At 38.7% G+C, this 27868-nt stretch overlaps 1 long non-coding RNA gene across 1 annotated transcript in view; it reads right to left on the reverse strand.

The window, feature by feature from the left end:
- The window catches only part of LOC140844430 (uncharacterized), a 72709-nt gene that overhangs the window by 33071 nt on the left and 11770 nt on the right, over window positions 1–27868 (reverse strand). Inside the window, exon 3 of the long non-coding RNA XR_012122696.1 lies at window positions 6604–6716. This is a non-coding gene — a long non-coding RNA (uncharacterized lncRNA). The remainder of the gene's footprint in view (window positions 1–6603; window positions 6717–27868) is intronic.

Consider the following 27868-nt stretch of genomic DNA (forward strand, 5'->3'; position numbering starts at 1 on the left):
TAAGAAAAGAAACCAGAACAGAATATCCAAGAACTGTAGGACAACTACCAAAAGTATCACATACATGTAATGAGAATACCAGAAAGAGAAAAGGAGACAGAAGAAATATTTGAAGCAATAATAACTGAGAATTTCCCCCCCACAAATTAACCTCAGACAACAAACCACAGATTCCCAAAGCTCAGAGGATACCAAGCAAGCTATATGAAAAGAAAAATAACTAGGCATATTATATTCAAAATGCAGAAAATCAGAGATAAAGAAAAATTCTTTAAAGAAGCTAGAGGAAAAAACACCTTACCTATTGAGGAGCAAGGATAAGAAATACATAGGACTTCTCAGAAACCATGCAAACAAGAAGAGAGTAGAATGAAATACATAAAGTACTGAGAGGAAAAAAACAGCCTAGAATTCTGTACTCTGTGAAAGTATCCTTCAAAAGTAAGTGAGAAATAGAGATTTTATCAGATGCAAAAAAATGAGGGAGTTGGTTGCCTTGCAAGGAACTAAAAGATGCTAAAAGAAGTTCTTTACAGAGAAGGAAAATGATATAATTCAGAAAGTCACATTTACATAAAGAAGGGAAGAGTATCAGAGAGGGAAAAAATGAAGGTAAAATAAAAATATTTACTTTTCTTATTAATTGATCTAAGAGATAACTATCCAAAATAATATTAACAACAGGGTATTCAGTTGTGTGTGTGTGCATGTGCAGAACCCAACCATATGCTATCTAAAAGAAACCCACTTTAATAAAAGGCATATATAGATTAAAAATAAGTGGATGGAGAAAGATAGACTATGTGAATGCTAATTTAAAAAAAGTAGAAGTGGCTTTATTGATTTCAGACAGAGTAGATTTTAGAGCAAGGCAAGTTATCAGGGATTAAGAGGAGCATTATAGAATGATAAAACAGTCAATACTCAAAGAAGACATATCAGTCTGTAGTGTGTATATGCCTAACAACAGAATGTCAAAATACGTGAGATTACAAATTATAGAACTTCAAAGAGAAATAAGTGAATCCACTATTACAGTTGGAGACTTCAACACTCCTGTTCATTTCAGCACACTCAGAAATGAACAAATCCAGCAGGCAGGAAATCAGTCAGGACATAGTTGAACTTAACAGGACCATCAGTCAACTGGATATAATTGACATCTATAGATGACTTCATCCAACAACAGCAGAATGCACATTTTCTCAAGTTCACATGGAACATTCACCAAGATAGATCACATCCCAGACCATAAAGCCACATTACACATTTAAAAGAAAAATAATACAGTGTCTGCTCTAGACCACAGTGTAATTAAGCTAGAAATCAGTAACAGAAAGATAATTGGAAAATCCCCAAACACTTGGAGATTAAGCAACACACTTCCAAACAACACATAGATCAAAGAAGAACTCTCAAGAGGAATATTTAAACCTTTTGAAGTAAATATAAATGAAAACACAACTTATTAAAATTTGTAGGATACAGCAAAAGCAGAGCTTAGAGGAAAATTTATAGCATTGAGTGCATCTATTAGAAAAAAAGAATGATCAAAAATCAATCATCTGAGGAAATCATCTAGGAAACTACAAAAAGAAGATCAAATTAAATCTAAAGTGAGCAGGAAAAAAGGAGCAATAAAAATTAGAGCAGAAATCAATACAGTTGAAAACAGGAAATCAATAGAAAAAAATCAAAGAAAGATAAATAAAACCAGTATGCCTCTAGCCAGGGTAAGTAAAAATGACAGGACACAAATTACTGATATTGGAAATAATAGAGAGGTGCCCACAGATACTCAGAGGATAATCAAGGAATATTATGAACAACTCTATGCTCACATTTGATAACTTAGAGGAAATGGACCAATTATTTGAAAGACATTTTCTGCTAAAACTCACAAAGAAGAAATAGACAATCTGAATATACCAATGTGTATTAAGGAAATAGAATCAGAAATTAATAATCCCCCAAACCAGAAAGCACCAGGTCCAGATGGGTTCACTGGTGAATTCTACCAAACACTTAAGGAAGAAATTATACCAATTCTGTACAATCTCTTTCAGAGGATAGAGGTAGAGGGAACACTTGCTAACTCATGTTATGAGGCTAGTGTTACATAATACCAAAACCAAGCAGACATTACAAGAAAACTATATATCAGTATCATGAACATAGATGCAAATATCCTCAACAAAATCCAACAATGTATAAATCTAACTCAACAGTGTATAAATAGAAGTATACACAAGTGGAATTTATCCCAGGTATGCAAAATTGGTTCAACATTCAAAACTCAATTCATGTAATCCATCATATCAACAGGCTAAAGAAGAAAAATCACATGATCATATCAATAGATGAAGAAAAAGTATTAAATAAAATCAAATACTCATGATTTAAAAATAACTAGGAATTGCAAACAGGAATAGAGGGAAATTTTCTCAACTCAATAAAGAACATCTGCAAAAAACCTACAGCTAATACCATACCCAATAGTAAGAAACTGGAAATATTCCCACTAAGATCAGGAACAAGGCAAGGATGTCCCCTCTTGCCATTCCTTTTCAACATCACACTAGAAGTCCTAGCTAATACAAGAAGAAAAAGGAAATAAAACGTTTTCAGATTGGAAAGGAAGAAGTAGAACTCTCTTTGTTCACATATGACATGATTGTCTATGCAGAAATCTGGAAGATTCAACAAAAAAGCCTCCTGGAACTAATAAGCAATTATAGCAAATTTGCAAGATACAAAGTTAGTGTACAAAAGTCAGTTTCCTATATACCAGCAATGAACATGTAAAACTGGAAATTAAAAACACAAAACCATTTATATTAGCACCCCCAAAAATGTAATATTAGTTATAAATCTAATAAAATATGTACAAGATTTATAGATGGTACATATATGAGGAGCAGAATAGAGAGCCAAGAAATAGACCCATATAAATATAGTCAACTGATCTTTAATAAAATAGTAAAGGCAATACAGTGGGGAAAAGATGGTCTTTTCAAGAAATAGTATTGGGAACAAGTGGACATCCACATATAAAAATAATAATAATAATAATTATCTAAACACACACCTTACATCTATCACAAAAATTAACTCAAAATGGATCATAAAGTAGCAGAAGACACATGAAAAAAATAGACCCAAATATAAAACACAAAACTATAAAACTCCAAGAAGATAACAGGAGAAAAATAATATAATCCTGGGTTTGGCAGTGACTTTTTAGCTACAATACCAAAGGCATGATCCATGAAAGAAGTAACTGATAAGCTAGACTTCATTAAATAAAAAGAATTTTGCTCTGTGAAAGACACTTGAAGAGAATGAGAAAACAAGCCATAGTCTGGGAGAAAATATTTACAAAAGACATATCTGATACAGACTTATCCAAAATATACAAAGAGCTCTTAAAACTAAACAAGAAGAAATGAACAACCCAATTAAAAAACAGGCCAAAAACCTCAACAGACATTTCCCAAAGGAAGATATACAGATGGCAACAAGCAAACAAGCACACGAAAAGATGTTCCATATTACATCTTGTTAGGGAGATTTAAACAATAATGAGATTCCACTTCACATCTATTGGAATGGCCAAAATCCAGAATACTGACAACATCAAACAGTGCTGAGAATATGAAGCAACAAGAATTCTCATCCACTGCTAGTGGGAATGCAAAATGATACAGCCACTTTAGAAGACAGTTTGTTGGTTTCTTACAAAACTAAGCATACTCTTACCAAATAATCCAGCAAACATGCTCCTTGGTATTTATCCAAAAGAATGGAAAACTTATGTCCACACAAAAACCTGCCACAGATATTTAGAGCAGCTTTATAAATCATTGCCAAAACTTGGGAGCAACCAAAATGTTCTTCAGTAGGTGAGTGGATAAACTACGATACAGCCAGATGTTAGAATATTATTTAGCCCTAAAAAGAAATTATCTATAAAGCCATGAAAAGACATGGATGAATTTAAAATGTATTTAACTAAGTGAAAGAAGTCTATCTGAAAAAACCACCTACTGTCTGATTCCAACTATATGACATTCTGGAAAAGGCAAAACTCTGGAGAGAAAATAATCAGAGGTTACTAGAAGTTGGGAGGAGGGAGGAATGAAAAGGCAGAGAAGAGAGGATTTTTAAGGCAGTGAAATTATTCTGTACGGTACTCTAATGGGACACCATACATTTGTCAAAACCCTCAGAAGGTACACTGCCAAGAGCAATCACCAATATAAACTATGGATTTGGGGTGATAATGATGTGTGAGGGTAGGTTCATTGATTGTAACAAATGTGCTACTCTGGTGAGGGATGTTGATAATTGGCCAGGGGTGGGCATTGAGGAGCAAGAGTTCTTTCTGTACCTTCTACTCAGTGTAGCTGTTAACCTAAAACTTCTCTAAAAAATAGCCTCTTTAAAAATCCAGGTAAGAGTTGAGGGTGGCTTGGACAAGACCAGTAACTGTGGAGGTAGGAGAAATGGTTGGATTCTGGATATATATATATATTTTTTTAATTTAAAAGTTTGTTTTATTTATAACATCAAGGAATTTTGGTTTTCATTTAGATAACAATGTGTCATTTGGACCCAGTATAAAAACAAACCTTTTAGTTCTCACATGTTTTCATACTTGTCCAAAGAACAACAAATGAAACTAACAGGATAAATCTCCTGCTCTTCTCAATTAATAGTTTTTACAGCCCTCTTGGATTACCTTATGCCAGTGTCTTTTCATCAGGTCGAAATGCAGGGTATTATTACACTAACTTTCTCTAATATCTGAATAATTACAGGCTAACCTAGTTGAGCCATAAAACAAGCTGAAACAGTATCATTTTGGCTAGTCTGTTATGAAAATTTAATGCAACTTATACTTTATTTCTTTCTGCATATTCCTCAAAGTTAAAGCCAAAAAAAAAAAAAGTCCTACAAAGAAGTAAAAGTAACTCTGTTAAGGAACTACATTACTATGTTTCTATTTCTCTACTGTATTTTTATTTAAACATACTGGTTTTTAAGTAAACCTTGTTTTGAGAAGCTTAGATGTAGAAAAAAATTAAAACAAATTAGAGAGTGATTATTTATATGATTGAAAGAGTTTCTGCTTTAAAAATATTACTGTAGATCCCTTGAAGAAGCTCCTGCCCTATTATACTTAAATGTGATTTTTCTCAAATGATTTTATGCCCAGCTTTTTGAAATCTGTTTTTAGGTAAGTAGAGGCCCAGCCTTTCTGTATGCAGCAATCATTTTGTCACTCACTGTTATTAATTTGTGAAGAGTTTTAACAACCATATCTGACAGCTGTATTCCAAATAATGTTGAAAAAAATAAAGTTAACCAAGACTGAATCAATTATATACCTACTTTATCCCTCTGGTGACAATAGGTGGAACCAGAGGCTCATGAGCTTTGATTATGTCTGCTCTACTTCCATATTAATATCTTTGCAAGCACCCTTTGCTGGGGGTAAGGAAGATGGAGAAGGAAATGTGTATTTTTTACTTAGATTTTTGATACTAGGTAACACATTCTGGTGGAAAGCCAGAGCAAATTATCCTATGGTCATAATAGGGTTTCTTAGGTTTTTATATATTTTTTCATCATAGGAGGAACATAATTTTGGATAGCAAAAAGAACTGATTTTGAATTTTGGTTCTCTAAATTGTTAGTTGTGTCAAGTTATGTAACTTCCCTAAGCCTTTGCTTCTCATCTTTAAAATAAAGATTATAATGCTTTACTGGGTTATTATAAGAATAAAGTAAAATTATCATTACAAGTGCCTGAAACAGTGTCTGGTATTCAGGCAGACATGCCTGCAGGCCAAATCTAGCCACCCACCTATTTTTTTTTTTTTTTGAAGAACATTATGTTTACTAGGCTCTCCCCTACCCCAAGTCTCCCCAACAAACCCCATTACAGTCACTGTCATCAGCATAGTAAGATGTTATAGAATCACTACTTGTCTTCTCTGTGTTGCACAGCCCTCCCCTTTCCCCCACCCCCCACATTATACATGCTAATCATAATACCCCCTTTCGTCTTCCCTGCCCTTATCCCTCCCTACCCTCCCATTCTCCTGTCTCTTTCCCTTTGGTAACTGTTATTCCATTCTGGGGTTCTGTGATTCTGCTGCTGTTTTGTTGGATTCTGGATATATTTTGCAAGAAGAGCCCACGGAATTGCCAGTGACCTGGATGCAGAGTATATAGGCAAAAGAAGATTTAGCCCACAGCCTAAATGAGATGCATATGACAAAGACTTCATACAGTGTCACACACATACTGGATATTCAATAAACACAAAATGTCATCAAATTTCAGAAGAGATGAGGGTCCCCAGTGAGGTAATAACTTAATTAAATAACTCATGGGGGTAGGGTTCATGATACACAGGAACTCAAAAGAAGAGGATGGCCAAGCTCTAGTCAACTGCAATAAGTCCTCCTTTATATGCAATATTTTCTTGTGATCAGCAGCTCAGTTCTGGAAAGAGGAGATAGAGTAGGAAAAGAGAAAACACAAGAATGAGTTATCCCAAGACCAGTACATAATAATTCTACAGGTAACACTTACTAGTAATCACAGTGGCAATGTTAGCTAGACAGGTGGAATGCTAGGTTTTTTGTGCCAGGTGCTAGGTCAGCATCTTCCCTGCAGTGCTTGCAGCATGAGGTACATGAGGAGATCTGTGTTAAGGTGTGAAAAAAAAGCACAAGGATTAGTTCTCTAAACATTGATTGACAATTCTCAAAGGATACAATTCTACTTTAGTTGGAAGATTTCTATCACTTTTTGAGCCCCTACTATGCACTACACATTAGGATATATATATCAGCCAGCAAGGTAGATATTACTGTGTCCATATCACACAGGGAAAAGTAAGACTTATACAAGAGGATCACTAGCTAAGGAGTTGTGCCTGGCTTCAAACCCAAGCTTAGGTGTCTCCAAAGCTCATGCACATACCACTCGGCTCATTTTGTTTTGTCAACAACAGCCAGCCTTTGCTGAGCACTTAGGCATGCCAGGCCCTGGCATTTTATAGCTATTAGTAGGAACTGTTATCATTTGCATTTTATAGTTGAGGAAATTAAGGCCTACAGAAATTAAGAAACTCACTGTAGACCACTGGTAAGTCAGGACCCAAGCACTGAGGTTCTAGGTTGCAGGGTCCATATTGTTATGTTTTAAACAAAGAGTTTTCTAAAAATATAATCATAATATGTTTTCATGGTAACAATTTTAGAAAATACAACAAAGAAAAAAGAAAATATCACCTATAATCCTACCATTCTGAGATAGCTATGAGTATCATTTTGGTGGATGACCTCTTTTTTTATTAAAGTATCACTAATATACAATCTTATGTTGGTTTCAAATATACAACACAGTGATTCAACAGTTACACATATTATTAAATCCTCACCCCCTCTATGCGATTACTATCTGTCAACGTAGAAAGATGTTACATTGACTATATCCTCCATGCTGTACTACCATCCCCGTGACTAACATATTGTGATTGTGAATTATTGTGCCCCTTTATCCCCTTCACCTTCACCCCCCACCCCAAACCCTTCCCCTTGGTAATCTCTAGTCCCTTCTCAATGTGGATAACCTTTTAATCTTTTTCCGACAGACATTTGAAACTGTGAGGGTTTTAAACACACACACGTATATACATATTTTACTAAAATGAGGTCATATTACATTTGCTTTTAACCTATCCTTCATTCTTTCACATAGCAATATGTTGTCAATATCTTTCTGCATTAAGTAGTTTCTACAGTGGCAATTTTTTCACTCTCTTGGGTCATGCATATATTTGAGAATCCATAAGAATCGTCCCTCCCATCAAATTGTGCATATATACACATACAAACACACAAAGTTGCATATAATTTCAGAGATTCCCTGAATCATGAATCCTGAGAGCCCCAGTTGTACAACATAATTTCTAATGCCTGAAAAATATTCCATCACTGAAGGATGCCTTATAAGTTTTTGAACAAACCTAAATCAGTCCCCTGTGGTTGGACATTTAGATTATTTCTAATTTTCTACTATTATAAATAATGTTGCAATGACTATTCCTATGGATAAGTCTTTGAGTATAGTACTGTTTATTTTCTTCGGATCAATTTCAAGAGTACAATCATTTTTAAGGCTTTTGATAGTATTTCCAAATTGCCCTCCGGAAAGGTTGTATCTATTTACGCTCCCGCCAGCAGGGTCTAGGAGGGCCCATTTCCCCACATCACTGCTCACATCTAGTTTTATAAAATACTATATTTTGTACCTTTTTAACCCTGGCTTACAACTTTTATTTTTCTTTTTACTGTCTTGGAGGCAGTGATTACTGGCTCAAGGAACTGGAAACAGATTTTGGGAAAGACTCCAGGTTGGAAATTGTGATCTTTCCCTGCTTCAACAAATCCTTTGGTTTCCTAGATTTAGCAGAAGACCCTTCTTTGAAAATCTCTGTCCTTGTCTTTGGTAGGAAAAGTGTCATTGGGCAGAAGAAATAAACAGGCTAACCTTTAAAAAAACCTCTTGGTTGATTTTTAAACATTTATATTATGAAATGTTTGTCCCCAAAGAAACTTGGAGGATTTCTTTTAGTAGATCTTAAAATTCATAGATAAGTAATTCTGTGATGTGACTGCTCCTTCTCTCCCACTTTAGACAGCCCAATCTGGTTCCTGATGTATAAAATTTACTGGGAAAAAAACTTAAGTTTGGCTCAAGAACTCCACAAAAGTTGGTTATTAGGAGAAACCTCTTCCATACAGTAGGCACTCAGTAAATGTTTGATGAATTGCACAAGAAGAGTTGGACATGCACCCTAGAGTAATAGGGGATTTCGTGTACATGCTTAACTACTAAAGCTTTCATTAACTGTGGCAGTTTTAAATACAGTCGATCCTAATGAGGGGGAGTGGTGACCTGAATACACCAAAACAGAGGAAAATCCCAGATCAACTCGATTCAGTCTTTTTACATCCTCCATCCCAGCCTCAGCCTCTTAAATCCATCAGCAAAAGCTGCTGGACCTGAGGATACAGTGTTCTCCTGTTACAGAGATCATATTTCTGAATCCCAAATCAGGGCACATGGTCTGACAAAGGACTTAAATTTTCCTTTTTTTAAAAAAAAAGTATACACAAAGCTATATATTCCAATCACACTTAACTACATAGTTAATAAACCACATCAAGTAAAAGAAATGCCCAGCCATTGAGACTGTTTCAGAAAGTTAGGGGAAAATTGTTATTGTAAGTAGTCTCCACTGTCCTGACACAGCCACACTTTAGAGTGATATGTGCCCTAACATTGTTGAATTATACATTCAATATACTGCGACAATGATTTAAAGTCAATCAAAGTTATTCTCCTTTGTCCCCTCAGAAAAAAGGGCAAGCGCTCCTGTGAGTCTGGGGTCTTACTCTTATTTTGGGGGTGGGTGGGTGGGAACTCAGAGGGAAGGCTGACACCTTGACCCCCTGTGAGTCAAGGGCTCAAGGGAGTTCTGAACACAATGTCCCTTCCGTGAGCTATCCTGGGCTAACACCCTCTGTCTACTACTGTTGTGTGCTTTGGGTGAGGATGTACCCACTGAGTTTGTGACGGCAGACACAACCCCAGGAAGGCAGGGAGGACAGCGTGCAGGATGGGGGCAGACAAGGATGGATAGTCTCTGTTTAATAGATACTAGAAATATATGTACCTGTACACACACAAATATACACGAGGACATAAAAATCAAGTCCTCCTATAAGTCTGGCTGGGAGGTGGGCAAAGGGATTTAGTATGACCTTGCAAAATGGCAGCAGGCCTTAAGAAGTCTTCTACATGTCTTCTAGAGAAAAGTAAGAAGAGAGGGTGACTTTCTGGGCGATGACTGGAGAACAGTCAGAAAGAAGGCAGAGCAAACTCCAGGGACCAGGGAATTTATGGCAATCAGCCGTCAGAACTGGGAATATCAGTGAGTCACGTTCTTTCCCTTTGGTATTAGTAAGTGGCATCATTTGGCTGGGAAATAAAAGACTGAGACATGATTTTGTAACTGCTTTCAAGTAGGGGAAGGTTTTCCTTTGTAAGATGGTCAAGAGCTGTTTTCAACCCTTAGGAGGGAATAACAGCTCATTCCCATGCTGGGTGTAGATTTCAGGAGCTTTCAGCTTAAATACAAGGACTGCAGACCCTGGGGCTGGTTCTTGATGACGACTCAGGGGGGTCCCAGAGAGTTGGGGACCCATGGGCAGTGTACTGTCCTGCCCTGCAAGCTTCCTTTGTGTTACAGACAAAAGGAGTGGCAAGGTCCTGGGGACTGTAGAAGGCATGTGGTGCATCAGGAAGGCTGAAAGAAAGCTGCATGAGGGTGTAGGGAAAGAGAGGGAGCTGGTACCAGGTGGGCAGGAGCGAGGCCTCACCACTCCTCTCACACAGGGGTCACCTACCCCTAGCCCTGTCCTAATTTCTTCCATTGCACTTCTGATCAACAGACATACTCCATATTTATTTTCTGTCCTCCTCTCCGCAGCTTGAATGTGAGCTTCATGAGGGCAGGGACCTCAATTGTTTTATTCATTGCTGTACACTTAGTGCCTAGGACACTGCCTGGCAATGTAAAAGGCATTAGATATCTATTTATTGAATTAATTGATTATGTAATTAAATAGTTATAGTACCAGTCTGTTTTGGTAGATGCCTGAAGAATGTTACAGCCAACAGGTGTTATAGTAGTTTGAAAACTGAAAACATTTCAAACCAGGGAATTATCAGAGAGGCTTTCCAGAAGGAGGTTGGCCCATGAAGGATGGCTAAGCTAATATATATATTTAGGGGAGAACAGTGGGAGGAGGATAGGATTGGGTAGCAGTCCAGCAAGCTGCTTGGCATGCCTCCCAGCCTCTGCCAGCCTCCTTGGATGTGGGCCTCTGTGCTGTGTTCACTCTTCATCTAAGTGGGTCGTGAAACACAGACTCTAGCTACCGAGGGATGCTGTAGTTTCTCCTTCCTTGCAGATCTTTAAAAATAGGAATAAGTGATCAATTGTCCTGAATTCTTTAGGAAAGGATGCACTATCATTGTTGCCTCCTACAGTGTATCAAGTATCTCCACAACTTGTGAGGTTAGCACTATAATTAGTATCCCCATTTTACAGATCAGGAAACTGAGGCTCAGGGAAAGCAAGCAATTGTCCAAGCTCACACACCTGGTACAAGCTGCATCTCCGATTGCTGAGCCTGTGGTTTTCTCACTCCCCTCAGAGGCTCTGAGGCTCTCTCTTTCAGTCTGTCTCTTTAGGGCTTATGCATTCTGTATTAGCATCATTATTAGCAATAATAAGTGGATCAGGGGAAGCTTTTCAAATGTAAATCCAATCACATTGTGCCTTTTGTCCGGGGCCTCCTACTGCTCTTAGGCCAGAAGCCAGAGCCACACCACAGTCCTCCAAACCCTGTGAGGCCTGGCTCCTGCCCACCTTGCACCACCTCCCTCTCCTTCCCTGTGCCCTTATGCAGGCCTTCTCTCAGCTTGGACCAACCACACTCCCTCCAGCCCCAAGACCTCTGCACTCTCCTTTTGTCTGGGACATTTGTCCCTCCTTTTGTCCCAATATAAGTATAATCACACTTTCACAAGGAAGTTTTCTCCACCTTTCCAACTAGGTAAGTCCTTCCCTTCCATATTCTCAGAGGATAATTTACAGCCACCTATCCATTCATTAATTCATACTTACTGAGTGTCTTCTGTGTATCAGGCAGTATTCTGGGGGCTAAGAGTGTAACAGTGAATAACAGAGCTTCCACTCTAACAGAAGAGACAATAATCAAATAAACACATACATGTATAATAGAATGTCAGGCAATGATGGATAAAAATAAAGCTTGGAAAGACCTGGGGCAGTGGCAGGGACAGGGATATAAACTTTGCAGATAAAGGCAGCAGAGAAAACCTTTCTAAGATAACATTTAAAGAGAGCCTTCATTTCATTGAAATTCATTGAAATGAATTTCATTTCATTGCAAACCATGAAAAGGTGTGTGGGAAGACAGCTACAGAGAGAAGGAACAGCAAGGGCAAAGGCCCTGGGGCATGGATGAACTTGGCTAGGCTAAAGAACATCAGGAGGCCAGAGTGGTTAGAGTTGAGAGAGCAAATTGGTAAAGTACTCAGTTAGGTTGAAGAACATGTGGACATCTACGCTCATAGGGGAATACCCTACGGAGGGTGCTTCTGTTTTTTTTATTTTGTTTTAAGATGAGAAGTATCATAGCATATCTCTATGCTGAAAGGAATATGAAAGCAGAGAGGGTGACACTGGTGGCTCACAAGAGTGAAGATAATTGCAGTCAGTTCTTGAGTAGATGAGGAAAAATGGGACCCAGGGCCTAAGAGGAGGCCTCAGCACTATACAGGCACAGGGGTGATTTATAATTTGCAACAGGAGAGAGGGCAGAGCATAGACAAATCGACATTGGAAGTTGGTAAGTTTAGTGGTGGGCAATGAGCATTCTGTTGGCCTCTTTTTTTCTGTGAAAGGAAGATGAGATCATCAGCTGAGAACCAGCCAGGAGAAGGGCATTGGAGCTATACTGAAAAGGAGCTGGTACAAATAGCCATCCTGGGAAGTAGCAGAGTGACTAAGGACTGTGGTAGGATCTCTGGGCAGTGCTGAGGCGCTCCATCTATTTGTGGACTGAGATGTAAAACAAGACCTGTCTGGACAGTTACAAGTGCTTTCTCCAGCCACGTTTTTGTGCCTGCATGCAGGTGCAAATAAATCAGGTCTAACCAGGGTTGGAGTTTTGGCACATGGATACAGCAGTGCCAGGGAGTTACAGAGCAATCACAGCATGAGGCTATAGAGTTCAGGTTGGGTGAGGAAGATCACAGGGCCGGGTCAGGGGTGGTGAAGCACAGATGAAATAAGTGATCAAGAATCAGTGGGCTGAATATCTCAGTAGGATCAGATAATTGTGGAAATGGGAGTCCTAGGATAACTAAGCTGAGAAGAGATGTGGTGATAGTTTACTGGGTTGGTTGAAATGGACATTTCAGAGTGCTGTAGCTATTAGATCAAGGTGTGTATGTGACTCAAAGGCTAAGGTGGAGTGGAGGATTGTGGCATTGAAACAGGAAGAAACAAGAGGCAGGATGATGGACGGTCATCTACATGAATCTTATAGTCACTAAGGACAACGGAGGAGTAGAGGTTCAGAAAAAGTTAGTGAGCCAGGTGGTCAAATTGTCAATGAATGGGAGCAGGAAGTAGGCAGATAACACAAGAGACCGTCTGATGACAGGTGCTCACATTTTTCATGTTTATATGATTATTTTATTAATGTTCATTCCATTCACCACACTGTACACACCTTTAAGGGTAGAGACTGTGTCTATTTGTGTTACCCACAGCTTTTAGCTCAATGCCTAGCACACAATAGGTTCTTAATAAAAGCGTCTTAAATAAATGAACAAATACTGTTCTCTGAAACTGGAGAAAGAGGGAGGATGAAAGGCACTGATTCAATAACTTACCCTTTTCTCTTTCTATTAAAGTCCTTGGGATAGTCCTTAGTTTCAGAAATTTCAGTCAATGGTCACTCAACAAACATTTATAAAATACCTGTTAAGTGTCACGTGCTATGATATGTACTGCAAAGAGGAATAAAACATGTTTACAGCTCAAAGTATAAACAGGCAGATTCATGAATAAATACATTTATATAATGTGAATAGAGTAATGATGGATAGAGGTATGAGCAAAATGCTCCTAGAGCACTGAATCTGACTGCCTGGGGGAGAGCAGAAGGCTGTAGGTACAGATAATCTCTGGAGAATGAGGATGGTCAGCTATCCAGACAAGTGCAAGTCAGGTGAAGGACCAGCCTGTCTAAAGCTATCAAGAATGGGAAAAGCTTGGCAAATCGAGAAGATTGCTTATACTAGATATTAAGCTAGAAATGTCATCTGGCCCTTATATTTATGGTCAGTGGGTTTGCAGTGAACATGCTAAGATAATTCAATGAGGAAAGAATAGCATTTTAACAAACCGTACTGGGACAACTGGATATCCACATGCAAAAGAATGAAGTCAGACTCTCACTTCACACAATATGCGAAAAGTAATTCAGAATGGATCAAAGACTAAATGTAAGCACTGAAACTACAAAACTCTTAGAAGAAATCCTAAGTATAAATCTTCATGATCTTGGATTAGGCAATGGTGTATTAGCTATGATACCAAAAACACAAAAACAAAGTAAAAAATAGATAAATTGGACTTCATCACATTTAAGCTTTTGTGCTTCAAAGGAGACCATCAAGAAAGTAAAAAAGACAATCCACAGAAATGGGAGAGAATATTTGCAAATTATATATCTCGATAGTGTCCAAAAAACATAAAGCACACTTATAACTCAGAAAGACAAATAACAGGCAAAAAAAAAAGTAGATACTTCTCCATAGAAAATATACTAATAGCCAATAAGGACATGAAAATATGTCCAACATAAGAGTCATTAGGGAAATGCAAATCAAAGCCACAATGAGATGCCACTTTTTACCCACTAGCATGGCTATTGTAAAAAAGATAGACATTAACAAGTGTTGGTAAGGATGTGGAGAAACTCATATGTTGTTGATAGGACAGTAAAATGTTGTAGTTGTTTTGGAAAACCATCCTTCAAAAAGTTACATAGAGTTACAATACAACCCAGCAATTCCACTCTTATAAATATATCCAAGAGAATCTAAAACATATGTCCACACAAAAACCTGTACAACAATGTTCATAACAGCATGAATCACAATGGCCAAAAAGCAAAACAACTCAAATGTCCATCGAGTGATAAATGAATAAACAAAATGTGGTATATCCATGCAATGGAATATTATTTGGCAATAAAAAGGAGTAAAGTACTGATATTAGCTACAACATGGATGAACCTTGAAACATTATGCTACATCAAAGAAGCCAGACACAAAAGGCCACACATTGTGTGATTCACTTGTATGAAATGTCTAGAGTAGGCAAATTAATAGAAACTGAAAGTAAATTAGTGATTTACAGAGGCTGAGGAAAGGGGGAGATCAAGGGAAAGCAAGGATGGCTGCTAATTGGTACAGGGTTTCCTTTGGGGATGATGAAAATATTCTGGAATTAGATAGTGATGAGGGTTGTACAACTTTATGAATGTACTAAAAACCACTGAGTTGTACAAATTAAAAGGGTGAATTTTATAGTATGTGAATTATAGTTCAGTATTTGTTAATGTTATCTGGGGTCCCTATGGCATGTAGGCCATGCGAAGAGATAAGAATCTCCTGCAAGCAGTGGAGAGTTCTTAGTTCTCTGTGTGTGTGTGTGTGTGTGTGTGTGTGTGTGTGTGTGTGTGTATGCATGTGCACACACTCTTCCTTTACTATGGTTGGAAAATCAGGAAGACGAAATCAATAAAAAATCCCCCATGGTGCTGTCACCTAGAGGAAATTAGTATGAACAGGTTATTGTATTTTCTCAAGCTATTGTTTGTGTTTGTTTTGAGATTATGTTTTGTGTGTAAATTGGTATGGTGCTTTTTTTCAGTTATCATAAACTTACTCTAAGGCATTATTTAAAAATAAATTTATTATGTAGTTATAACAGTTATTTATGGGAGAAACTTTGAAAAACATAGAAAATTATAAAAAAGAAAATTAAAATCATCCATAATCCCACCAGTTAGAAGCAATCACTACTGACATTATAGTGTATTTTATTTTGTCTTTTCTCTAGGAGTAAATGTCATTTTTAATAGCTGTATAATAGGCCACCCGGTATCATAGATTACTTCTATTGTGATATAGTTAGGTTATTTCTAATTTTTCTCTATATAAATAATGATTTAAGCTCTTCCGATGTATCCTTAAAGTGCATTCTAAAATGGTTTGACAAATTGCATTGCTATTAGCAATGAATAAGATTGCCTGTTTCACAGCATCCTCATCAGCACTGAAGATTATACTTTTAAAAATTCTGTTGTTTTTATTTTCATTCTAATAGAGGTTTCATAAGAAAGAGAGTAGCATGCTCATGTTTGTGTTTTTGATGATAGTCTGGGCTGAAGAGAGGTGAAAGAATTATGTTGTGGAAACCAGTTAGGAGAACGCTGCACTAGAAAAAGAGCAAAATGACACAGCCCAGCTGTGAGGGTGGGTTTAGAAGATGAAGATTAGAAAGACATTTATAAGAAATGATGGGTTGAACTTGTGACTGATTTGAAACTGGCAGGAAGTGAAAGGTGCCAAGTTTGACTCCAAAATGTCTAGCTTTGAAGGTAGAATGGAGGGTGATAGCTTTAACAAAGAGAGAAAATTAGAAAGAAAACAAAGCTTCCTATTTGCAACTGGTTGCTTTGGGTGCCTTCCGGAGTTCCAGGTGGAGGTGTCTCCAGATCTATCAACAACATGAGTCTGAAGTTTGGCAGAGAGGATGGCACTGGTGATGAAAGTCTGAGAATTGTCTGTATGTAAATGGTAATGAATGAGATCACTGAGAGATGAGGAATAAACTCTGAGGAAAACCTACATTCATAAGGCAGGAAGAAGAATGCATTAAAGAGAAAGAATTGTTTAGGAAGCAGGAGGGGAACCAACAGACAGTAGTGCCAAATGCCAGGGTAGAGAGAGGGTCAAAGAAGGACAATAGATAACAATGTCAGAGGCAGCATGGGCCAAGAGCCTGGAGGACAAAGGTGGAGGAGTCCCCTGGAGAGCTCTTGGGAAAGGAATCCCAGGATGAGGTTGAGAAGGAAGTTGAAGGAGGAAGGAAGAGACCATCCAGAGTTTTCCTGAGGTCCACTTGGAGGTGTCAGGAAGGTGTGAGAGGACAGTAGCCTCAAGGGGAATTTATTTTCCTCAAGGTTTTCTCTCCCCTTCCACTGTGGCAACAGCCAGCGCCTGATCCCACTCTTTCCTGTTCACCTGAGTGAACATGTGGTGCAACTGAAAGCTGAAGAAGAGCCGGGGAGCCAGGCTCTCCATCCTGGCTCTGCCACAGTCCTGGACTCCTGATTCAGGCTCTGACTGCTTTACCTTTAACATGAAGGAGTCAGTGAGTAAAAGGCTGCCTGAAAGCTGGCCTTGGTTCAGGGTGGATCTACCCATGGTTGCACAGGACTGTATGCAGTGCAAAAACTAAGGCCAAGGTAGTGTGTTTTTCATAAAGGAAGTATGCATTGTAAAAGTCTTCCCTTTATTCAGGAATTATGTCTTTTCTACTTTTTATAGTAAGCTGTCCTTTCTTTACTGAAACAACAGTAGATGATAGCTTGGGTTTTTCCCCTGATGTGTCTTTCTTATATCTTTATTTAGCAAATAGTTGGTAACTCTGTTGGCCCACCAAAGCAATTTTGGAATGTTACTGACTTAAGAATTGCAAAAGTGTAGAAAATAATGACCTAGATATCTTTTAGGGCTCTCATCTCTAAAATCCTGAAACCCCAGCTCTCAGTAGATAGTCCTAAGAAGGAAAATATAAAGAACAAAAATATAATGGTACAGCTCAGCCAGTGTGGGGTGGAGTAAACACCATGGCCCTACTCCACCCTTCCCCACAGTGGAAGGGCTGTGAGTTTGGGCCTTTGCCTCACAAGACTGCGGTCCTGGCCGCTCCTCATCCCACCAGCCACCATGAACTCTGCAGGTCTGGCCACCCAGAGCCCAAGCCACAGACATGGTTGCTCCAGCCCAGTTGCCAGGCTCTCCCAGAGTTTCATCCAGTGCAATGCGAGGCTCCTGCACACAGTAGATGCTCAATATTTGATGCAAAGTGAGTAAATAAATATTTATTTTATCCATGAGGAAATGAACTCATCCCACTCCTTAATCTCTTTGAGGACAGGGATGTGTATCCCCAATATCTAACAATAGCCCTGTGAGTGTTCAGGGAATACTTGAGATGTGTTATTTTCCTAACAGCACTTGGGTAACATGCAGCAGAAACTAAATATGAACCAAAATCCTTGAACTCCAGTCCATTTTATTCTCTTTATTCTCACCAACAAAATGGTGAGACATCCATCATCAGTAAGAGCAAGATTTGCAAGCAGGAATGATAACCTTTCCAGGCTTCCTCAAATCAAACTCAGAGAGCAGTGCAAGCATGAGCCAGCTCTTATACTAGTGGCAATTTTTATTTTGTTCACACAGGCTGATGATGAAGGGGTCCATACATGAGATGCAGTTTTTGAACTTCATCTTGATCTTTCTCAAAATAATGCTTGCTCTTAGTTAAAGAAGTCAAATTGTACTAAATACACCTTTAATGAAAAACAGCTCCTCTTTGCCGGGGTGGCAACCATGATCACTGTTTTGTACATATTTTTCTGGCATTTCCCTTCATGTATCTAAAGAACAAGTTTAGATACTACATCTCAATTGGCTGAGTGTCCCTACCACCTGTGGGCAGCCTGACGAATGAGGAGTTAGCTTTTCTAAAGCATACCTGTGGTCCTCTACTCAACGTAGCTATAACCCCTGATTAAGTTAACACTTAATGTTGACCTTATTAAGATTGTATAATTTCTGTTCACTTGAGCTAATGTACCAAGATATCGGTCTCTTGGACAACTTTTTGTTTACCCTGAAGTTAATAATTACCTCTTTCTTTTTTCCAATTGCTTAGCATTCTGGATACCTAACAATAACTTTTCTTAGCCCTTCTAACAGCCTTTTAATATTTCCACATACCAAGCAATTCAGATAATCTACCCATTGCACATTTTTTCACAGACCTCCCTGTTGTCTCTCTCCTTCCATTTGAACTGTTTGCTTCCATTCTCCATCATCCTGTTTCCTTTGCCATTCCCCTGATCCGGACCCCCCTGAATTCCATGTCACCCTCTTTCTTGGTTTGTTCCAGGAGAAATAAACTTGCATGTCTAAAAATGTCTTTACTTACTTTCAACAATTAATTGATAATTTAGCTAAATACAGAATTATAGGTTGGAATAATTTCCCCTCAGGATTTTGATACCCTGCTCTATTTTCTGATGTTTCTATTGAGCAGTCCAAGTAATCCTGACTCCTAATCCCTTGTAAAAGCCTACTTTGTCTCTCAGGAAGCTTTTAGGATCTCGACTTTATCTCCAGATTCTAAATTTTCATGATGATATGCCTTAGTGGGGTCTTTTGTCATCATTGTGCTTGACACCCAGGGGACCCTATCAAATCAGAAACTCCTATCCTTCAGTTCTGGGAAATTTTTTCATATTATATATTTTATTAGTTTTCTCTGTTCATTTCTCTGTTCTCTCTTTCTGAAATTAGGCAGAATGAGGAGATAGACAGTAATGGAAAACACTGTTTTAGACACAGTGGCCAGGGGAAGTCTCTCTGATGAAGTGACAATTAGGCAGAAATCAAAATGAGTATGTTCTCATGTACCTAGGGAAAATTATACTTTTCTTTTGTTCCTTGAATTGTCTCTTTTTCTTGTCAAACTCTTTTGTCTCTCTTTTTTTTTCGGTCTCTCTCCTCTGTCAGGAAGCTTTGCTCACATGCCCCGTGATCTCTGGCTGAGCATTCACACTGAGAGGGAAGCCCTAAAACTTGACAGGGAGCTTTGTTTGCCTGGCTGGGGGCTTGCCAGCAGGTGGAGTTCACTGTTAGGTGATTAGGTTTCCACTGGGAAGCTCCTTCCCCTGGGATTGCTTAGTTTTTCCAGAGAATAATATTCCAGCCTCCTGCCTAGAAGTGGTGAGGGAGAGAGGAGCACTAGGGGAGAGGGGGACATCACCATTCACTCATATATTAATGAAGAATTTAATTCATCATTTCATTTCACTTAATTGTCCTTGCTCAGCCTTCAAGGACTCCCTGAAATTCCTGGGCCTCTCTGGGATTCTGGAGGATGAGCTTTGTGGTTTCTCGTGGGCATCTTCCTCCGCAACACTTGCAGTATCTGCTCTTTCCATCCTTTCTCTTGTCTATTGATGTCCTCTTGCCCATTCTCTTTGTTCTTATCATTTAAATGGGATTTTAAGAGAGGATGCACGTAAATATGTATTGAACCCACTATATTTAACCAGAATATAAGACACTCTGTGAAACACATTCTAGCAAAAAGATTGGGCTAAGAAATTTTTTTTTTTTAAGAAAAAGAAAACCCTTGCAGGATATCCCTCCTGGGAAGACCACTGATCTTGACCAATCATGGAATTTTGGGGGTGAAATGAGCTCACAGACATTATCTACTCTCACCACTTCATTTTACAGATGTAGAAAATGAAACCCAGACAGTATAATTTGCCCAAAGTCACAGAGCATAGAAATGTAAGGAGTCTCTGTATTTCCCACTTGTAACCCGCTACCATTCAGCCTTCCCAGAAAAGCCCCTCAGGCAACAGAAAGAGTCTCCTCTGGATGCAGCTTCCAAAGCAAATGCCTTTTTGCTCACTGGGCCAGTCTGACCCTGATCATTCCCATCTGGAGAAGAACCACGACAATGAAGCAAGACCATAAACATTCAAGGCATATTAAACAGAGATCATTTCTAAAAGGACAGAGTAAAGACAACAAATCCACCTTAAAATAAACCCCAAGTCTGATTACCAATTAACACCTAAATGTATTTAACAAGAAATAAGTTTAATTGTCTAATTAATTTTTCACCAATTAAGTCCATTTTTACATGTTGTATTTACACTGCCTTGGTAATGAAAGTAATTGGATCCCTTTATAACCATTTTCCACTTCTTGATTTGCTAAGTAGTCCAATGCTATTGTCTACAGAAAATATAAATCACCCCAAACTGGTCACACTGTAACTTTATCAAGTTCATGAAGGACTCTGGGGGCTGGGAGAGCCAAAACTGCAAAGATGAAATGACAGGATATGGTATAATGGAGGGAACAGGTGCCTGCAGTAGGTGGCCTCTAACATGGTCCCCAGTGACCCCTGGCTCTTGGCATTCACACCCTTGTGAAGTCGCCTCCCCTACAGCGTACTGACCCAGTGACTCGCTTCAAAGGAGCAGAAAGTGGCAGAATTGATGGGATGTTACTTCTGAGATTAATTATAAGACTTCCAACTTGGTTGCTCTGTCTCACTTTCTCCCTCTCCCTCTTTTCTCTCTCTCCCTCTCTCCCTTTCTTTTTCGGATCACTCACTCTAAGTAAAGTTATATCATGAACAACCCTATAGAAAGGCCCACTTGCCAAGGAGCTGAAGCCTCCTGCCAAAAGCCACAGGAGTGAGCTTGGAAATGGAACCTTCAGGCCTGGTCAGGCCTTTGGAGACTGCGGTCTGGCCAACAGCATGAAGGCAGCCTTGTGAGAGACCCTGACCTGGACCACCTGCTGAGCAGTCCCAGAGTCTGGACTGTCAGCAACTGTGTGAGATAATAGTTACTGTTTTAAGCTGTCTTGCCAATGGGTTTCAGCCCCAGACAAGTTCACTATGGATTCAGTGTGACCAAAGAAATGACAGCAAAACGTTCTGGGGTGAAAGGGTTATACCCAACGTTATTTCCACAGTGGCAGGTCAGTCACTAAAATCCCGTTCACTCAGAGTGGGTCTGCATGCAGCAAGCCAGGTTCTGCCTCTGGGCCTCTCTGCCCACACAGCCATCCTCTGGCCTCTGTCCTTGGTGCTGCCACCATTCCAGCCTCTGCTCTGCTGCAGCCTTGCAGCCGTGCCACCATGTCACCCAGATCTGGGCAGGGCTCCTTATATAGAGTCAATAACGATATATTGCCCACACGTGTATAGTGAGCTAGCCAACCAGGGCCAGGTGAGAATCCTGGCCACAGAAACCTTCATTTTATCCACATAAGCTTCTAGGTTTGGGGGTAATTTATTAGACAACAATAGTTGGGGAAATCTATGTGTGATTTCTGACTTTCCTACTTCCCTGCAAAAACATTTATATGTGTCCCCTAACCTCTCTTAATTATGCCTGTTTCCCCATCTGTAAAATGGGGATAAAGACCACACCTGACAGAGTTGCTGAGGGGCTCAGGGAAAAAAACTAATTTTAAATGGTCATGAGACATTAGGCATTTTTATCTATGCTATCTCATATCCAATAAATTGGAACACCATACCAGTATTATTAGAGCCAATTCATTTTATGATTTATTAAAAACATTGTTTAACCAAACATCAATCTTGGATCAACCTTAAATAAACCATATGCCTTTTAGAACTGATGAGTTTTAATTAGTTTCTTAATTAGCATGTGAGAAATTTGTAAACCTGTTAATTTTGCTATCCAAATCAGAAGAACAGCTCTATGTGATTCTCACAGGAGGGGCTCATTAGGGCCAGGGCTAAGGCCCAGGACTCCTTGAGTTAATACAGCCCAAGCCCAAATCTTGCAGTTCTGATTCAGAAATATTTCTCCCTTTCCACCCCCATGCCATTGTTTTAGTTCAGAGTCACCTCTTTCACATTTAATAATTAATAATATTATAGTATTTTATAAAATAATAGTATACATTAAACATAATATTATATGTAATTATCCTATTGAGATAAATATTAACAAATAGTATTTATTGACAGTGCACTGTGTTTCAGAATCTGAGCTCTGTGCTGGGTGATCAGACTTACAGGATCCCTGTCTTCATTCAGCTTTGCAAGAGCTAAACTAGATTAAAGGTTAAGTAGGCTGCTTCAGTCTAAATCTTGGCTTTTCCATTTACTGTGTGCCCTTGGACTAGGTACTTGACCTCTCTGTGCTTCAATTTTCTCACCTGGAAAACAAGGATAATAATATCACCTCACCCATAATTAAGAGCTAAAATATTTTACATGCTTATAACAGTGTCTGGCAATCAAAAACTGTTACCTATTATTCTTTTTGATCCATATCATGTTTCTCCAACACCTATCTCTCTCTGGGCCAAACCATCCTTTCCAGAGTGGTCTTACTCTTCTAAGCAAGGGATCTTTTGACCATGTCATTCCCCTAGCAAACATCAGTAGCATAGGCCTTAGCCTGGCCCACCCCTCCAGCTCACCTCTCCCCCACTTCTTGCCATCTTTTCCCCCATGCTCCTGCCCACTGAATGTCTCACCATCCCTAAAACATGCCACTCTGAGCCTAACTCCATGTCTTTGTGCCAAGACAAATAAGGTATAGTAGACAGAGCATAGACTTGTTCATGCCATGGTCTAAGTGCCCAAGATGGCAGCTGAATACTCCCACATCTCTTCCAAGCTCTGTAAGGAAGACATCAAAGAGGGCTGGGTCTTGAAATATTTCTCTGGGGCAAGTGTAGCGCAGGCCTTAAAATGGCTAGGCATGTTTGTTACCAAGAAAAATCAGATGAAAAGAAAAAGAACTAAACCCCCTTCCCCCTCACCCTCACCCTCCCTCTCCCCCTCCCCTCCCCTCCCCTCTCCTCCCTTCCCCTCCCTTTGGAGCACTGGACTGGCTCTGCTGCCATCAGGGAAAGGAGAGGCAAGGGGGAAAGAAAGCACTTGGGCTTGAGAGTGAATGAGCCCTGTGTCTAAATCTGGTCTCGACCTCAAGATAAAGCAAATGCCCTCAGTTTCTTTGGCTGGAAAATATGATCAATAATGGTTCCTTTGTGGAGTCAATGTAAGGATTAAATGAGAAAATTTATGTGCAAGTACCTGGCACATCACAGGCTGTAGATGAAGGGCTACCTTTCCATATTCTCCAGCCCTGTTCCCTGCACCTGTGAAGGTCTCCCTGCTCACCCCACTCTGTCTGCCTGGGGAGCTCCTACTCAGTCTTCACATCTCAGCTTCATGTCACCCTTCTAGGGAAGCCTCTCCTGGCTTTCCCAGGAGGAGGTCATGGCCCCCACTGCTGTCTCCTGTGGGACAGGGAAATCTTCCAGAGTAGGAATCACTTCTGAAACAACTTTGGATCCTCAGAGCTTCAGGTATCATCAAAAATAAATATCTGTTGGCTGGTGATCTATGATTTCCTTATGAAAATGAAGGGTTCTTGGGCACTTTAAAATATTTTCATTACAATCCTACTTGAAATAGAGAAAATCTGGAAGTAACATACCTGTCTAATGATTAGAGGTTAGGTAAATAATGGTTAATCTTCAAAATGTAGTATGCTGCCATTAAAATCATCTTGTAGAAATGTGCTGTTGACATTCAAAAAATGTTCTCACTGTACATTGTGAGGGAAAGAAACAGGTTTCAAAGTAGTACTATGTACAGAATGATCCCATATTGTGATAAAAATATAAATGTTTGTATATGCATAAAAAAGGTCTGGAAGAACCCAGTGGTTCTCTCTGGGTGGGTGGAATTTGCATGTTTCTTTTCCTTCCTTATGCTTATATGTATTTTGTGATTTTTCTGTAATGAGCATAAATTACTTTTGTAGTAAGAAAAAAATTTATAACTACCAAAAATTGTTTTTCTGATTGTAATTCATTTTCACTGTAGGAAATTTGGAAAGTATGAAAACTATAAAAAAGAAAAGATAATTACGTATGTGGTTCTACCAAGAGACTCTGTTAACATTCTAGTGTATTCTTTCTAGTCTTTTTTCTTTAATGTGTGTGAGTTCTTTTAACTGCTTGGGATCAAGCTAATCTATAGTTTAATATCCTGCAATTTTTTTATTACATTGTGAATATTTTCAAAAATTATTACAAATTCTAAGTATTAGATGTCTTACAAAGGCCTAGAAAAATCAGCTATCGCTTGGGAAAAAATGAGGGCTAATGACCTCCCAAGCATAACGCACTTTAGACTTTCCTAGGCTCTAGAGAGGACTTCTTTGTTTAAAATACTTTAAAATATTCCATATTAAGAATTTTAACTGTAAAATTTTTGAAAGGGGCTTTCATACTTTGCTGTTCAATTTGGCTAAATATATACATATAGTTTACAACTGGTGAACAACTCAATTTATAATCAGCTATAATCTCTAAACAACTATTGTACATATTTGGGAACTCAAAGTGAGAATATACCCTACAAATTGTTTTCAAATATAAAGAAACACTAACTTTTAACAAGTAATGAAGTTAACACAATGTATATTTAATGGGTTTTCTAACTAAACATTTATTGATTTTTGCAGTTTCCTTTTCATATTTTATAGCCAATAACTTTCCCAGATCTCAGACTTTTTCTAGGCCCTTCAAAAGTACCTAGGCCTTGGGATCTCTCTACCCTGCCTCACAGAGGAAAATGCCTTGCTTGAGCCCTTTTGGCTGATGGGCAGCTGTGGCAGACAGATCTCAGAATCATCCAGCAGAGGAAGAGCTATACCGCAAAGGCTGGTGATGGGAGAGACCAATTTACTCACCAGAGCAGTTTTTTTCTGTGCCTACCTCCAAACAGAAATTGGGAAATTTTGGACAGGGAATTTCTGCACCAGTAGGTTTTTGCTTCTCAAGTACAGCAAGTAAACTGGGGAGAAGGAGAAGGGGGAAGAAGAGGCAGAAAAAGAAGGAAGGAAGGAGGAGTAGAAAGGAAGGGTGAGAGGGAGGGAGGGAAGAAAGGAGGAAGGCTACTATTCATTGTTTGTACTAACATGCACTGAGCTGAGCACTTGACATACTGTATTTCATTCAACATTCAGGACTATCCTATGAGATAGGGACTATTGTCACTCTCATTTTACAGATAAGGCTCCATTTCACAGATAAGGCTCCAAGAGTTTAAGTCATTGCCCCAAGGTCACACAGCGTGACAGAGCTGGTCCAAGACTATCTGACCCCAGAGCCTATACATTAACCCCTACAGCATGTGGCCTCCCCAAACACTCCTTCCTTATCTGCCCCTCTTCCTAGTTCCAGGAGGACAGAATCTAAAGCAGGAAGAGCCCCTATAGATCTGTTCACCCTCCTGTCTACCTTTATCGTAGCACTGCTCACAAAGAAAGGCTTATCCCTAAGGCAGCCTGCTGAGCCAGGTACTCCCATTTCCCAGCAGCACTGTGCCTGGCCCAGAATATGTGCTCAGGAGATGTTAGCTGAATTAATGAATTAAATAAATCTCTCATTTTGCTAAGAAGGAAGACCTGAGGAGGAAACTTGAGGACCGCATGATGCAGGTAACTTGCCTGCAGTCAGCCAGCATTGTAGTGATGACAGACTCCGGTTAAGAATCCCAGCCAATGCTACTCATACATTTTACCTGAATTTGTTCAGGACTTTCCACTTTATATTATCTCATTTCAGCTTCACAGCAACCATGTGATCATTCTCATATGTCATCAGATCGAAGATCATCAATAGGACACACCACTATTTTATGTAACAATTAGAAAATAAAACTGACAATATCCTGGAGAGAGGCCATCAACCTAAGATGCATCAGTACCATGTGAAAAGTGTGTGGTGTTACTCACATTTTACAGATCTGGAAACAGAAGCTCAGAAGAATGGAGTGGCATGCCTTGATCACTTGATTAAAGCTAGGCAAAAATATTTAAAACCCTGGGTAGAAAAGATGACTTTCTAGAAAAATAAAAAATATTGCAATGAATACCAGAAAAGTTTTAAAAATACACTCCAAAAAACCAAAACATACTAAATACTGTAGAATAAATTAAGAATGTCTTCAAAGAGCTATACCCCAAAAAAGTATCATGTCCAGATGGTTTCATGGGTGAATTGTACCTGCTATGTAAATTGTTTCAGAGCAGGAAAACTTCCAGATGCTTTTTGTGAAGCCAGCATAACACTGTATGAAACCTAACAAAGAAAACACAATGAAAGACAGGCTCAGAAAGAGAGGCTGGAAGCTGCTTCACTGCAAAGCCCATAAATGCTGAAAGCATTCCCATAGAGTCAGGAGCAAAATAAAGATCTTCACTAACACCATCATTATTAACATTGTTCTGTAAGTGTTGGCTTATATAATTATGCAAGAGAAAAAAACAAGAAGTGTGAAAAAAGGAAAGAAGAAAGCAAAATTATCATTATTTTTAGATGATATGACTGTAAACCTAGAAAACACAAGACAACTCACTCAGCAATTATCAATAAAATCATTCAATATCAGTAAAATAAGATGACTGGTTATATGACTGATACACAAAAGTCAGTAGCTTTCTTATATGCAACCAGTAACCTGTTAGAAAATATAAGAAAAGATTCCCTTAAATGAGCAACAACACAAAACATAGCTATTACAAATGTGCTCAGTCTATAAGAAGAATGCCTTAGAATGCTACTGAGGGACTCAACAGTCTGGATAAATGTAAACACATACCTTGTTTTTGAATAAGAAGATGTACTATTATAAAGATGTCAGTTCTCACAAAGCATTGTATTTACAGTGATTCCAATTTTTAAAACATACTAAAAGAATTGCTTTGTGAACAAGATGGGCTGATTATAAAGTTCACATGGAAAATAAACATGCAAGAATTGCTTGGTGAGATGGAGAAATTGCTGGGGAAGTCTGTGAAGACATTAAACATTACCAGATATTATGACACAATGTAGTTTCTTAGATATGACACCAAAACCGCTAACAACAGAAGGAAAAATAGATAAATTGGACTTCATCAAAATTAAAAGCTTTTCTGCTTCAAAGGACACCTTTAAGAAAGTGAAAATACAACTCACAGAATGGGAGAAAATATTTGAAAATCATGTATCTAATAAGAGACTAGTGTGGGAATAATAAAGAGCTCTTATAACTCAATATGGAAACACAACTGAATTTTTAAATGAACAAAAGATTTGAACAGACATTTATCCAAACAAGACATATACATGGTCAATAAGCACAGGAAAAGATGTCCTATGTCATTAGGGAAATGCAAATCAAAATCACAATGAGATACTTCACACTCAAAAAGACAAACATTAACAAGTGTTGGTGAGGATG

The sequence above is a fragment of the Manis javanica genome, chromosome 11 (assembly GCF_040802235.1).
Source record: "Manis javanica isolate MJ-LG chromosome 11, MJ_LKY, whole genome shotgun sequence".
In the NCBI taxonomy this organism is placed as follows: Eukaryota; Metazoa; Chordata; class Mammalia; order Pholidota; family Manidae; genus Manis; species Manis javanica.